Source organism: Dermacentor silvarum, chromosome 3, assembly GCF_013339745.2.
Source record: "Dermacentor silvarum isolate Dsil-2018 chromosome 3, BIME_Dsil_1.4, whole genome shotgun sequence".
Lineage (NCBI taxonomy): Eukaryota > Metazoa > Arthropoda > Arachnida > Ixodida > Ixodidae > Dermacentor > Dermacentor silvarum.
Window position 1 is genome coordinate 233,809,450 of NC_051156.1, and position 16,006 is coordinate 233,825,455.

At 47.2% G+C, this 16,006-nt stretch overlaps 2 protein-coding genes across 3 annotated transcripts in view; both read left to right on the forward strand.

Annotated features, from left to right (window-relative positions):
* Nucleotides 1-16,006, forward strand: part of LOC119446871 (ras-like protein family member 10B) — a 91,313-nt gene that overhangs the window by 56,378 nt on the left and 18,929 nt on the right. The window contains exon 1 of one of the 2 annotated variants that reach the window (XM_037711447.2): nucleotides 9,051-9,140. The exons of the other annotated variant lie outside the window; for it this stretch is intronic. The gene's annotated coding sequence lies outside the window, so the exon portion shown is untranslated. Of the gene's footprint in view, nucleotides 1-9,050; nucleotides 9,141-16,006 lie in introns of those variants that run through there. 2 annotated transcript variants of the gene reach the window in all.
* LOC119446876 (F-box/LRR-repeat protein 2) overlaps nucleotides 1-16,006 on the forward strand; it is a 402,862-nt gene that overhangs the window by 20,737 nt on the left and 366,119 nt on the right. The gene's annotated exons all lie outside the window — the stretch shown is intronic.

The following is a 16,006-nucleotide window of genomic DNA, read 5'->3' on the forward strand; positions in this document are numbered from 1 at the left end:
ATTTTCGGAGCTATCTATATTTTCTAAGTGCAGAAGACTCTTCGAACACGCACAATCGCTAATAATTGCAACGGTTCAGCCTGTCGAGGGGGCCAAATCGAAACACGCCAGACGTCTCAAGGCACTGGTTTGCCAGCGAGAAATTCGTAATCGCGGTTTATGCAGCTTGTCGATGCGTGAGCCCGCGGCGTAATGGTTTCGATATCGGTCTTCTGTGCTAGAGCTCCAGTGTTTAAATCCTGCCGTTGGACAATTTCATTATTGTTTATTTATTTATTTATTTATTTATTTATTTATTTATTTATTTATTTATTTATTTATTTATTTATTTATTTATTTATTACGCAGCACATTGTTGAGATTGACGAGTTTACAAAGTCACGCAGTCGTTTGAAGCCACAAGGACGTCGTTAAGGCAAATCCATGTATTGTACCCATCAATTCCGCGCTGGCTATAGACCATCCCGCTTGCTGTGCCTGTGGACATTAGAGCCGCAGTTTCATCTAGGTAGTCATTGTATGAAACTCTATGCCTTCAACTTTTCTCGGCAGTAGTTAGTTTAAAATGGCGCTCGTAATCTAAATAACACATAGTGACTAGAATAGTCAGTATATTTTGGGCGCTATACCTAAATCCGTATGATGTGCCGAGACATGTCTTTGAAGATGTAATGAAGGATCTTAAAGAGGTGCGAGAAGGAAAGAGCGGCCGTGCGCTGTGAAGAAGGGGACAATAGCACTGTGCAGAGCGAAGCATTGTTTGGCTATTCCCTCTAGGATTGGCGTGAGTGCGTTTCACACGGAACCGTCACAGGGCCAACGAATCAGCTCATATATTCATGCCCTACATATGTACCGCACCGCTTACCGGCTTTGTTCTCTGTGGAACGGCGCAGTGAGATAAGGAACGGTGCCTGAATGTCCTCATTGCCCCAAATATCGTTTGGCGCTGAGCCGTGCTCCCTCAAGGGCTGCAGAAGATAGCGTCAACATTTCCCTTCCCCACGAACCACTTACAAGCGCCAAATATCCCTCTTCGAGCGCACGAATAATCATTTTATCGAAGAGATGCCTTTTTTTTATTCTTCTTCAGGATCTAGCATGTCTTCTCGGTCGGGTTCACTTCGAATAATGTGAGTCGATCCCAGAGGCATTGCGAAAATGAACTGGGCCCATCCCGAATATGGTGACGAGACCGCATTTCTCGACATTGCCCGGCTTTTGTGCGCATACGTGATTTGCGACAGAGACATCTGGGGACTTTTTTTCTCGAACTTTCTTTCTCCCTAGGTATTACTGAGAAGGACGTGCTTTTCGCCGTTTGTCTCTAACCTTGCTGCACTATACGACAGCGGATAAATACTGCGCTAGTGGCTCGCTCTGCGTTCGATTTACGTGGCGCTGCGCAAAAGCACTGCGCTCATGATAGCGAGATCCTCAGTTGGCATCGCGTTTTGAATGTACTTTCTTTTAAATATTGCGGCATTATTATATCATTTCGGCCGCTTGACTTCTGCAGTAGAAATTATTATTGTAAGCTTCGCCACCAGACCTGACACGGCGGGTTCCTGCCAAGAAGAGCAACCGCATACCAATGAATATAGACCCGTTGTTACTGCGAATTCATTTCATTTTAAAATATCCATTTGCAGGCTATAATGAAATTCATGTGCATCGCTCGGCCTTGGCCGACGACCCTGGCAGTATAGTGACGCTGGGAGAGCCCCCAAAGTGCACCGCGAAGCGGCAAACCTTATACCACCTGTACCCCAGTAACGCGGATCAACCACTGTCGACAAAAAAAGCAAGTGCTTTGCATTGGGGACTCCGTAGTTCCCGCTATGATCCCCTTTGACGGAAAAATTGAGGAGCGGTTAAACGGGAGCAAAGCGCGTCGTCCTCCGTAGTGCAAGACTCTGGTAGTACCTAAGCAAAGGCACATTTTGTGCAGCAAGATAGGCAAGGTTCCCTAGATAAAATTCCCCAGATGTCTCTCCGGAGACTTTCGGGCGGGGCAATTTCGAGAAAGACGGTCTCGTTTCCGCGATCCCGTGCGCGCGTTGTTGGGACAGAGCAGGTATAAGCAAGGTCGAGCATACAGAATTGTTGCAGAAACTATCGAAGATGATTGTCAGTGTGAGCGAATAGATACCGAGGACTGGAAAAACCAAAAGGACACACACTGTATACTTCGGGCACGCACTGTATACACACAAGCATACTTCGAAAGTGTTGCTATAGCAACAGTTCCGAAGTGTGCTGCTGACGTCGCATAGCGGGCGTCTGACGATGGCCCCGCAAACTACGTCGTCGACGTGCTTTAGTAGATGGCACGACAACGGGACGACGACGACGGCATGATGGCAACGGAATGAAGATGGCGTGACAACTATTTCACTGACAGCGACTACGCACTTGCGCTTTCTTCTCCACTCGATTACTCCACGGAGGTCGGATACGCCTTAAATTGAACAGATGTCAGGCGTTATGTGGAAGTTAATTGGTCCGAGCGCAGCTGTGTTCAGCCTGAAAGACGAAGCGGTGCACCTCCACGAGAGACGCCCAGCGGACTGCGGCGACGTTACGTTCCCCGTAATTGTAAGCCCAGGGCGTGATGATGATGATGATTTATTGGCATTCCCCTTGAAACGGGGCGGTGACACATAGTCAGCTAGCCTGCTTGAACTATAATTAGGTAATCTATAAATGCCTATCAGTCTATCATACTGGTTACATGTCTTTAATCTTTTCTCTCTTCCTTAAAACTTCTATATCTATCTTGTGCAGTTACCAAACCTCGTAATGAATCCGGTCTTACCAATCTCTTCCCTGTTTTTTTTTCTACCGATATTATAAACGTCTCTTAATTATGTCGACTGCCTGAGCGGTTGATGTTTCCATCCGCTTTAAATCCAAGCGCTTCCGGAAGGTGCAGGTTGTCTCCAGATTTTTGTTGTAGCAGGCACATGCCTCACCCTGTTGTGAATATTTGTTCCGCTGAGTTTGTCCTAAGGCAACCGGATGGGGCCTCAATGAGCAACGCATAGCCCTTTGTGTACTCGTACAGATTTTCCATTCTAATTTATTCCTTGCGATTCTTGTAAATCTCCATGGTCTTCTTTTGTTTCCGTCATTTGCACCCAGTTTACAGTTCTCTGTTTCTCTCCCTTTCTTTGTGATGGCTCCTGGTTGTCTATCAACACATCCAATTACCCTATACATAGTCGCCAACTTTCTCGACCTCGTGTGCGAGCTCACCGCGTCTTTCCCCCCTGCTCTCCCTATCTCATCTTTCTATTCCGTCTTACCCGTTCCCCAGAGTTGGGTAGCCAACCAGACGCATTTATGGTTAACGTCACTGCCTTCTCTCTCTCTTTCCTCCTCCTTCTTTTATCGACCTCTTCCGAGAAACGCGACATAACAGCCCCACAACCGACCACGGCGTTTAAACCGCCAGATGCGACAAGCGCATGTCGCCCAACAGCACTTGCGTCTCGAAGAGCTAGTTTGCTCTCGGCGACGCAGGCGCGAGCCTCGCAGCTTAGTTGAGCGACAGCGCGTGCCCTTTGCATCGGCATAGAGTCCGGCCAACGACCACGAAGGCGAGCGAAAGAGCTAGCGAAATCTATTCGCTTTAATACCGGCATTGTGGGAGTGTGTGGCATTTGCGCCAGTGTCAGGCACTTTTGACATTGGACAGAGGCGCATAAACAATGCAATAAACAAGAGTCTTGCCTGGTAGGCATGCATTCGCCATTTCTGCTAAACGCTGTGCGATGCTACACCTTGCTTGGTTTGCTAAGGCTTCGCCATTCGACCGGAACTGCCAACTTTTTTCTTACTTTCATTACTACTCCTATTACAAGCTCATAAGCGTGGCTTGATGGGCAGGTTGGTACATGGTACTTGGCAGGGGTATGCCAGCAAATGGAAAGGACAACTAGAAAAAATCCTTTCTCTGTGTCCTGCCTCACGATTTTTTCTAGTTATTCTTTTCGTTTGCTGGCATGCCCTTACCAAGTCCTATTACGAGTTTCCTAAAATTCTTGGATTCTAACTATATTTAGTCAGGGCCGCCTCCCAGCGGCGGCGACGCCGACGGAGAAGGTCCCCGGCGGCCCCAGCAGCCCCCCGGGGCAACGGCGGGAATGAGCGAGCTCGAGGCTTCCTTTAATCTAGAAACGTCTGCCGTTGTGGGCGCGTCGCGAACGGCGGCGGTTTCAGTACAGTTGTTGCCGGCACATTCCCAGAGCATGTGTCGCAGCGTTGCTCCGAGTCCGCATGCTTTACACGCATCAGTCGTATATAAGCTAGGGTAACAGTGGCGTAAGACTGCCGGACTTGGGTAAATGTGTGGTCGTAGTAAGCGCACGTTTGCGGCCTCTTTACCTGTTTAATTTAACGTGCGGTGGCGGGAATTTGCGTCTTTCGAGTCCGTAGTGTTGTGTTAGGTCTCTACACGTGGCCAGGCGATCGCCCCACAGCCATTGTGATTGTTGTTGTTGCAGCGTGTCTGTCGTAGTGTCTCGATCCGGCAGATCCGACGCCCCGCACTCGGGAGCGGAGGCAGCGGCCACGTAGTCTGCCACGGCTCGGCGTGTGAGACCTCGAGCCGCGGCGTGGGCCGTCACTAATTATTTTAAGATTTATTTTCATTTCTTCGAAGATATAATCGCTCATTCATGTTGTCTCCTCAAACATGCACTGCTCTTTCATTCGCAGTCCTGCATTTTCAAGTTCATCTTTTTGTGATGTCATTAACTCCTCGAGCAACCACCCGATTCTTGGCCCATCCGCCACTGTGGGTGCGCGCCCTGTTTTGAAGAAGCGTCATGATCATTATCAGCGTTTGGGCGTGCCTAAAGAAAGTGAGCAGGTTCGCCCAAATGGGACGTTTCAGCGTCACTCTAAACCAAGGTCTAGAGTTACGCTGAAACTGTTCAGACGGTGTATTAAGGATACGGGGAGGCAACATGCTGGCGCGACACATCACGCGAGAGAGAGAGAGAGAGAGAGAGAAATAACATTTATTATCACGGAACTATTATTAGCAGGAACTAAAGCCCAAGTCCGGGCCACCTGGTAGGCTCATGCCTCCTGGCCCAGAACGTTCTTGACGTGCTGCACCAGAAGCGGCCACCATAGTTTTTGAAACCTTCGTGGGGGAGTGGTCCACTCCTCCCAGCTGCCAGGACGCTGGTTGTGTGGTAATTCGCAAAGTATGGCGTTTTTGAACATCACGCGAGACTATAGTGCCGTTGCACAGCAGAATCTGCGTCCCGGCACTAATCAGGCGTTTGAAAACACTCTCGCGATAAAATCGTTACATTATATCTGCCAAAAATATGAAACAAACCACGTAGATGAGCGACCAAGTGCACGCAGGAGAGTTACCAGCCCACATGTGGACGTTGCGGGTAAGAATTATATAGGACAGGTGAAAGCGCACTTAGAATGAGACAAACAGAAGGCAAAGGCAGGTGTCGTATATTATAACCCATTCCTAAAGCAGCGACGCTCGTCACAGTCGACGCACGTCCACGTCCTTCCCGGTATACTAATCACCAAGAAATAAATAAAAAAAGCAAAGCTTGCCAAAACTGCGTTTCGGGAACCGCTGCCCCGAAGCAAGGCCTTTCTTTCGCTTCATTCCGTCGGTGGAACGCTATTCGGGCTGACGGAAACGCGACGAAAGCAGCCGGAACTTAGGGATGCTGGTGGTGCATCTAGCGTGACAAATGGACGCAGGAGCGTATCGTCGTCCCGGTTATGTACACACACACAGGCGGCATGCTCTCGACGTCCGATTGGAACTACCCAATTTTTTATTCCTTCCTTCTTTCTTTTGCCCTGCCACCCCTCCCCTACCCTCGTATATACACCGGAATGCGCGCCCATCGCATAACTCGTCACGCCGGACGGAAAAGCAGCAGCGACATCATGCCGTTTTCCTTTCTCTCCGATGCGCGCGCACGCGTGCCGTGCAAACCTCCGAGGGGATGGATGGATGGACGGGTGGAACGGGCACGCGCGTCCTTGCTCCCCAACCCTGAAGGAGGAACGGCGGATATACTGCTTGTTGCTTCGCTTCGTCCCTGCTCGTCGTCGTCGTGGTCGTCGTCCGTCCTCCCGCGATTGGTCCTTTTTTTTTCTTCTTCTTCTCTCGTTGTCGCTTCTTTATTTGCACTTGCTTCTCGCCGAACCCTTCCTGGTTTCCCTATCCTTTCCTGTTTTTTTTTTTTTTTGTCCGCCTGTTTTCTTTTTTTTTTGTCTTCTCGTCTTTCCGGGAAACAGCTGTCGCGCGGACACTTCCTCCGCATTGCTGAGCGACCAATCACCCGGATAGCGTTGGGGCGAAAACATTTTTTTTTTGCTTCACATTCACCTTCCACAGCACTCTCCGCAGACATATGGTCTCGCCGTTATATATACTGGCAAACATATCTCGAATGTCGCAGTAACCTTCCGCGGCGACAGCAGACGACTCGGAGACCAAGCACTGTACGAGCCAAGGAAGTGCCATTATTATGAACATTCGTGCCTGTTCCCCTCCCCCTCTTTTTTTCCCTGGTGATTTGCAAGCTTCAGGCCAAATTTATGGACTTGCGGGATCTCTTCGTGGTTTTTCCTGACAGCGGCGGGGAAGGCGCAGCAGCATCCGCGAACCCGAATTTGCCACGAATGGTGTTGCTTGAGCTCGTTGTCTTGTCCTTGCAGTTATTGTCATTGTTCCCACTCACTTCTACTTTTTTTCTTTATTTACCGCAGCTATAAAGCCTTCGTTTCAGGAAAGAAGTGTCCCTGGAGTCTTATTCATTGTTGAAGTTTCCGCGTCGTTGCACTTTAGCTGGTAACAATAAGAGATTTCGAAGCACGTCATATATGAGGTTGTAGCTGTATCGTTAATTGAAGGTCAATGGATGTCGACACTGTCTCCACGAATCGAATTGTACGTTTGGTTTTTCAGGGGGTATTGGTGGCCATTATCATTTCTAAGGCAGCGCACTCGTTGAGGCATTTACGAACGCTATATCACGCTAAGACGAGCCTTGAATAGCAACTGAATCTTCATTGAAGAATTTATCTTCATCCTTGAAATGCAACACGTGGGCGGATGAAAAGAAAAGGGAGGGTGGGAAGAGGGGGTTGAAGGGGCGCATGATGAAAGCGTCCAGCTGTTAAGTTTGAAAGTCTTAAAAACAACAGACAATAACCAAAAATGCAAAAAAAAGAAACAAAAATTTAAGACGAATGAGACACCACCTTTGACTTTAGGACAATCAGATACGTCAGAACCTCTTTTTTTTTCTTCTTTTTCTGTAAACGTCACTCAAGAGCAACTGACACACAAGTCTCTCATCTTGTGAATGTCTATCATTTTTAAGATTTCGCGTGCCTAGATTGTTTCCAGTCAGGGTGAGTAGCCGCATCTATCTGCAGAGGAAAGCCATGTGTTTTTTTTTGTGATAAAGTAGAATAGTGGGTGTTTTCTTTTCTTTTCTTTTTTTAGGTCATGGAAAATATTTAAAGATCACATGTGGCAGATAGCAGAGTTCTAGTCCTTGAGCTGGAATAGTCGAAGAGGCGGATACTTCTTGCACGAGTCATCGGAACATATATTCAACTGATTAAGAAGGTTTCACTAATTGACTGTTTAACTAATTTTTTTACGCCACATACTGCAGTTTACCAGCTGTAGCAGGTGTGTTTTCGAGGCATATCTACTTGGAACCAATTCCTAGGGTGGCACTGGTTTCGAGTTACGCGCCGTCAGCTTTCGGTAAAAATGCATTGTTTGCTCCACTTGCTTCTTCTGCAACAACACGCTGCGTTGTGCGTTGAAGCACAAAAATAACTTGGACGCCAATGTATATCGTCGCACACTTTGGGAATGAACATCTCGAAAATGGTGTGATACTCATAATCTTTCCAAGTGAATACGCCTTGGGAACTCACCGACTACAGGTCGTAAGTTACAATATGTGCCATAAAGTATTCAGTCAAAAGCTTTAAATAGTGAAATTTAGTTCAATTACTGAATAGGCATTTCGATTCCTTGTTCCGGCAATAACCCTTGCTTCGAGTATTCCAGCTTAAAGACTCGAATTATACTATCTGGCACAGGTGATATTTATAAATCCGGTAGTCTAAAGTGTATCGTATCATAAGATATATATATATATATAATATATATTAATATATATATAATATGATGCGTTGCGGCGCTGGAAGTTGCGACAAATTTGTAACGGGCTGTACTGAGTGTGAGTATATATTGCTTGCGCGCTGGAAGTGTGCGCCAAACTTGTACACCATTTGCTGTACTGAGGTGTGATTGGCGCAGTCCTTTCTCTAAAAACAGCCACAAATATATTGTCGGCCAAAAGACAATATCTTTACTGCTTTACGTTTTATCATTGTTTTTTTTTCTCGCACTCGCAAATCACAGTGTTCTAACATCTGTTTCGCGGGAAACTGAGAATCAGTTCACCTAGCTTGTGCGAACGTTGCGGCCATATATACGTTACGAATTTCCCACGTTGAAAGAACATGGTTTGCCGCTCGGAAGTGTCGTCACGCTCTTATAATGCTAGATGAAGTTCCGCGAACCGTGTCGAAGTGCATATTTCGCTCGCTCGAGTGTGCCGCTGTGGTGTAAAGCTAGTCTTTCGTATGCCGCGAATCCTAGGCAGGTCGCCAGAATGCATCTTAAGGTCAGAGTTCATGCCCTGAGTATACCGTCGCGACGGCATGTTTCTTAGAAATTTTACCTCGCTGGAATTCTGCCCACAGTGTATAGAGGGGGCGCAGCGGCGATATTGCTTGGACGTAGAAAGCACGGCCTGCATGGTTTCACCTACTACTCCCCCCCCCCCCCCCCTTCTCTACCCCCCTTCGCCTCCCCCCTCCTCCATCCCCGCTTTGCGATTCCGCGAACGAACGCTCTGTTTATATCGCAGTGCCGTGGGCAGCCAGACAGGCAGTTTTTTTTCTTGTCTCTGACGCAAAACTCAACTGTCGCGTCGGTCTTTTCGCTGCTCGCAGTCAGCTGCTGTCTCGTGTGTGGGCGTATGCAGCGCCGCTGTTTGCTCTGACTAGTGCATAAACGAGGTGCAGCGTCTCTCGGACTGGAAGCGTGGGTGAGCCGCGGTTTATATAGCACTTCGCGGCGCGTTGCTTCGTTTTATCAAATTGACGCTAGCGTGGTCGTCCATGTTGAAGCAGTACGGCTAAAAGCAGTCGCCTTATACACTGCCCGGTGGATCCGTTGCTGTGCTGTTCTGCTATGTACTGACCTCGAGGTGTCGAATTGCAATTCTCGGCAGCGGCACTCCGATGGGACGACAGAATAGGCAAGCGCTCGTGTGCTTAGATGTAGGTGCGCAGAAGGGAATAGCAATGTGTGAAAGTTAGCCAATGCGTCCCACTACGGCGATTCTCATATAGTCTTTGGTCTGTTTTGAAACGCTAAGCTTGACGAACCGAATCAGTTGACGTGAGAACTTCCGATTACTCGTAAGAAACGTAAACAGTTCCTGGTCCTAGGTTATAAAAGTACGTTGCGACCTCGCCAGGGTATGTATATAATACAAGAGAAACAAAAGAAGTTGTTATAAGTGGCGTTAATATATAGACGAGGAGTGCAAATTGAAACACATACACGCACAAAAAGATGGACAGGACAAGTGGCACGAGCATAGGTGTCTCGATCTGCGCTCCTCATCTAAAATGTACGTTTAACTAACTGGCCCAAAAATGAATACTCCTATTAGCGGGGAATCACGCACACTCCGCGTGTTCAAACATGCAAGCAAATGCAGCCTTAATGTTCAGGTTATTCTTTAGTTTCAGGTAGGCATACAGCAGTCGAACCTTGTTTTGTCTGTAGCCCTAGCATTGCCTTAGAGTCCGGTCCAATGGCCAGGTATAATTTAGAGCTCACCAAGAAATCAACTTGCCGGCTATCTGGTTTGACGGAAAAGATGACGCAGTGTGCGTCTTTGCGTCCGCTATGGTAAATCAAATTAGAATTTGGCTTCGCAGTAGTATAAACGAATCCAAAGATGTTTTGTAACCCCACGTGAAAATAGTAAATAGCTGACTCAGGAAGCTTCTGTGACCTTAAAACATTAAAAGAAGAAAGAGTAGCCACATGAAATTTGTATATCGACAGTCAGCATGCCGTAATTTGACCGTTGTCCACACAAGAAGGAGTCTATAATTAACTTGTTCCCAACAATACCTAATCAAACAAAGTCGAAAAAAAAAGGAGTTCGGACAAGTCGCTGCAGAGTGCTTTTTTTTTCTCATTGTTCCATCGGTCATCGGTCAACTGATTTAACTCTTCGACCCCTGGGTACCTAAGTGGGTACCGTTGTTCTCGAGTTGAGTGCTCGGTAGAAAACAAAGTTTGTTCATTCAGTTCTATATCGCTCAAATGGTCATTCCCTGTTTTTTTCAAAGTGCCTCGAGTTGGCGCCGAAGGCTCCGTTCGCGCCCAGCAGGAAGCTGGCAAAAATAACTTGAATAATCACATTCACCCGATTTTGTACGCTTGGTAAGTTCATTAGCTTTTGTTAATGATAGCCAAAGCCAGGACAAATCACATTACGTGAATATTGAATTAAGCCTCTGGGGGCATGATGACAGCTGTTTCCTAAAACTTTTTAATTGCATGTGAACTATAAAACTCGTGAAACTTTGTACAGCCCAATGGCTTCTTTTTTTTTTTTTTATCGCGCAGGATTATAGGGGGAGTAGGTCTAAAGTACGTGTCATACTTCAGCACCCATAGACCCTTACTCGGTATACTGGGACCAACATGTACTAGAGGAAACACGAAACACGAGGAAAAATTGTACAAGAAGCACGCAAGAGAGAAAGAGAATACAGTACGTGTACGAAATGTGAAATGCAAGACTGCGTCAGTGCATATATATATATATATATATATATATATATATATATATATATATATATATATATATATATATATATATATATATATATATATATACGTTGTCTTTAATTCCACACACACATGGAAACATTACTCTTCCCGTGTTTACGTTGGTAACTTGCACTCATAACGACTGTGCTTGCCCTGAATTTTGTGCAAGCTTGATGGCGCTCGTCAGCTCATTCGTCACCACCTACTCAAGCAGCATCCAGACCAGCGCGTCGTGAACGTATTGTACTGTGTGTTCTACTTTATTCTTTGAGATTTTCCATCTGGCTCTTCCTTTCCTCTTTCCTCCCCTTCTTCCTATCTTTCATTTCTATGTTTCTATCTCCTCCTTTCTAAAGAGTAGGCAGGCGTTACTCTTCCCGGGATGACAAGAAACAATGCGATAGGTTTGAAAAAGCTAGAGAAGAGTTCGATAAAAATATTAAAGGAAGTTCATATACGCTCCTGAACACACACGAACACACGGAGACAGAAGCGGAGCGCCCCACTACACCAAGTCCCGACATGTGCACATATGCATAGTTACGACATGTGCACAGTTAGGGAATTTGCAGGCCCAAGTTGGAATCAGCTATAGCGCAAGACAGGGGTGATTGTAGATCGCCGGGCGAGGGCTTCGTCCTGCAGTGGATATAAATGTACGCTGATGATGATGATAATGATGACAGAGTTCACCGCATATACACGAGGCCACAATTAATGCGGTCATGAGTGAGCAGGTGCAATGATGACTTTCAGTGAAGTATCGAAGAGATTAATGCGCTTCTCGAGCAGAGTGACCTTGATGTGTGTCCGATTGTGAAGCTACAAAGCCTGACACGTCTGAGCTTTCCATTTGCCCCTTCCCCCACCCCTCCTTTTTTTCCCTTTTTATCTTGATGGCAACCTTCACCCTTACCTAAGTGCTGGAGAGCCAACTATGCGCGAACCTGACAAGTATCCCTGCCGTTCCTTCCTTCATCCGTCTCTCCTCCCTCGAAATCATCATAGGACGAGTTGGCCAGAAAAAAAAACTCTATTTCAGCACACGCTTTCGACACCGCTTTTCTCCTGATTTTCTGCCTGATTTTCTTTATTCTTCGTCTTATGTAAACGCAAGCTCGGGTTTCTTGTTTTTCTTATCCCTCTCAACACAACGCAAGTTCGGGTATTCCCGACTCTGTCGGACGAGTGGAAATGCCTCTTACGCAAGTAAACGAAATCCGGCTCGAGCGAGCCCGGTCGAGCCTCTTGAACGTTGTCCGTACCGCGGACGTGGCGTTGTCGCTTAGGGCTCCCGTTACCTCAACCGGATAACCGTGACGGAGGACCAGAGAGAAACAATTAAAAAAAGCGGCGGAGAAAGAAAAAAGATGGGGGCAGAGAAAGGAGATAAACTACTCGCGTGATTTTCTGTCCCGCACAGAACGCGCCCTTGCGCTGCCGGCGGTCAGCCAGCTCCACGACGTCGTAATCACCACGCCTGGAGCAGTAAAAGGCGAGGGCCGACCCTCCTCCCGAAATTGATGGTCGAAAGTAAGAAAAAAAAAACAAGAAAAGAAAGAGAAAAACAAAGAAAGGGAAGATCAGCGAACGCTTGCGACAATGCCGAATACGTTGTGCTTGGTTGTGTGATTGTTCTTTTTTTTTTTTCAATTTGCCTTTTCTTTCCTCGTGCTCAGTCGTTGCTCTTCCGTTGAGTACAGCGCTGGGGACACTGGGGCCAAGAGCGGAGACCTCTTTTGTTGGGATGGCCTCGTTTGCGAGGAGTCCGAGCGCCGCCCGAGAGTTGTTAAACGCACGTTGTCGTCTCGTCGCTGCAGTCGCCGGAGGAGTACTGCCGCTCGTTGAGAAGGACGGGCAGCAAAGGAGCCAGAAAAAATAAATAAATAAAGAGAGTGGGATGAGATTGCGGGCGAGTTGTTGGAACGACATGGTGAACGCTCCTGCTGCTTCTCCTTCTCTTCCCTTCCTCTCATCTTTATCTCTCACTTCCCCTTCCCCAGACGCTGCGCCGTGCTGGGCACCCGAAATAAGCGTCATTTTCCTCAATAAACCACTACTACTACCACATGGTGACACAGAAAAAGGGGAGTTAAGGAAAGAGGCGAGAGAGGTTGGCGCTTGGCCGTCGTCTTCTTAGCGTAGGAAAACGGGTATGAAAAAAATAACAAAGAAGAAAATTAGGGCAGAAACTCCCCACTGGCGAATCGTCATATAGCGCATAGCATTCTTTGTAATATATTTATATATATATATATATATATATATATATTGTGGGCATTTATTGTGCACTTCATCATCTGTACATTATCATCATCATGCGTGTGCCCTTCATCTTCATCGCGCGTGCGAGCGCATCAGCGTGGACTGTGCCGAAGGCTGTTCATGCCGGTTGTGGACGCCGCCCTTCTATCACCGTGTCGTCTCTCGGGCTCAATAAAATTCGCCCTTACTGTGACGTCTCAATATGTATAAACGCGTTGGGAAAGGCAGGGAGGTAAACAGGACAAGATTTTGGTTTGCTACCCTGCAATGGGGGAATGGTAAGGGGAAATGAAAGACAGTAAACAGCGGAGAAAAAAAAACGAAACAAAAGGGGGAAAGAAGGGTGGGGACGGTTGTGACCGTCCATGAGAACTAGAGTCTCTCCAATAGGCCACTAGAACGTAAAAATTTCAAGAGTGCCTTGACTGTCTTGTGGTGTGACGACTATATAGATCGGCGTTCCAGGAATGTCTGCTCCGAAAGCGGTCGGTCGACAAGACACGCCAGTGCGATCGTGAGTGACTGCCTGTGTGCGCTGTATCGGGGACAATGACAAAGACCGTGTTCGATAGTTTCCTTGACGCCGCAGTAGACACACGCAGCACTATATATCCTCCCATCCGATGCGGAAAGCAAAGGATTTTGCAAAAGCGACGCCAAGCCACAGTCGGTGAAGTACCGTTATCTCGGGTAGGGATAGTCCACGTGGAGAATGAAGTCGAAGACAGGGGTCCAGTCGATGTAGACTTGCGTGCAGCACACTAGTTGTGTTGCACAACGATTATAAGGCATCATTTGCAAGCACTCGAATTTTCGCTGCTGCATCTGTTCTTGACAGCGGAATTGGTTCCTGTACGCCGTCTTCATGAGCAGATCGAGCAGCTTCATCGGCATGTTCATTGCCCATTAAGCCACAGTAGCTAGGGAGCCACTGAAATGTGACGTCGTGTCCTTGCTCGACGAGACGATGACGGAGCTCTCGGATTTCTAGCACTAGTTGTTTGTAGGGTCCATGGCGTCAGGCGCAAAGCAAGCAATGTAGAGCTGCCTTGGAGTCACTTAAAACACTCCATTTGTTAGGTGGTTCCTCACGAATTATGCGAAGTGGGCTACGAAGAGCAGCAAGCTCCGCGGCTGTCGATATAGTCTGATGTAATGTCGTGAAGTTCAAGGCGGTGACTTTCGCGGGAAAAATCACGGATCCTGCAGAACCGTCCACGGTGGTTGAACCATCAGTGTATAGATGGATATGATCACTGTATTTTTCGTACAGCAAGAGCAGCTATATATAATTTTGCTTGAGAGATGGTGATAATAAGAGTTGTGTCTTTGTTCGAATTCCTGGTGCTGTCAGTGAAACTTGTGGCTGAGCCATTACTTATGAAGCCTATACTCTGCCCTTGGTACCAAGATTGGCATATTTTAAACATAAGCAACTCCAACGAATACGCACCCACACTATATCTGTGTGGTATGTTCACCTATTGCCGCTTATCTCCCTGCATGAATAAAGAAGCTTGCATCAAAAGCATGCTTGTGCTACCAAGGCAGGCGATGTCTCAACGCGGGACGATGTAAGGCATGGAGTTCCAGACGGCACCTTAGAGGTTAATTACATGCGTGCGGCGAAATGGACGTCAATGGGAAGTTTTAATCTTTCCGTGACTATAGGTCTAATTCCTGACCAGCCGAGCTTTCGCCATACCTTGGACTTCCCTTTGTGGTGGCCGTGCATTTTTTAACCTTTCGCTAGGCCTAATTAACGATCGTCTGGTCGGGAATTTCGTCTCGCCGGGAAAACCCTCGACTGCACTAGTTTGTCGTCCTGTTAGTTGCTCCCATCGTACGACAAGCATTAGAATAAAGGATTACGTTCTCCTTGCCTAAGATAGAAAAAAAAAAAAAAACTGTGTCGAGCAACGCTCTCGAATATTTACGCTTACCCGCTCTGGGTACGACGTTAAGCAGGTATGACGTTACGCTGCTGAGCACGAAGTAGCGGGTTCGATGACCTGCTGCTGCTGCTGCTGCTGCTGCTGCTGCAGCCTGATTTCAAGGAACAAATGATAAAAAGGCTTCAAGTTAGGTGTTCGTTAATGAATCCCAGTCAGTCGAAATTATGCCGGAGCTCTCTCGTACGGCGTTTGTAGTACCACCCTAGTGTGGATTTGAGCCTTTAAACATAACACATCGATCGATCAATCAATCAATCAATCAATCAGTTACGCAAAGAATTTATTGTATCATGTCTAGCACGCTCAGATAGTGAACAATAAAAAAAATTGGACTAAGAAATTTATCCGCACGAGTTGTCTGCTGTTTTCGCGGATGCATTTTACAAATGCCCCCGAGACGGTTTGCCGTGCAGGACTGAAGTAATGGACCTCCGACATGCCATCCTATTTGCTTTAGTAAAAGACCTCTCAACCGTCCCTATATAGACATCGCGAGGCTCGTGCACACAAGTGGCTCAGCGTGACCTTTCGAACGTCGAGGTCGCCCACGTGCCGTCGTATACCTGGGCATCTTTCTCAATGCGTTTAGGAATGAGGATCCCGCGGGTCGAGCGATCAACAATTTCGTTTCCATGACAACCTTCGCGGACGCATCGCTGCATTGAACTGTGGCTCTTGCGAGATACAGGGCGATTGACGGAATTTCTACGTTTGGTAACGAGGGCTTCTAACTAGTCGGGCTCGAACGCAACGTCAAAGAGTAGTCTACAGCCTTTTCTTTTTCTACAATAACAGAGGGCAGAGTGATAACACACCCCTATATATAGGGATGCTA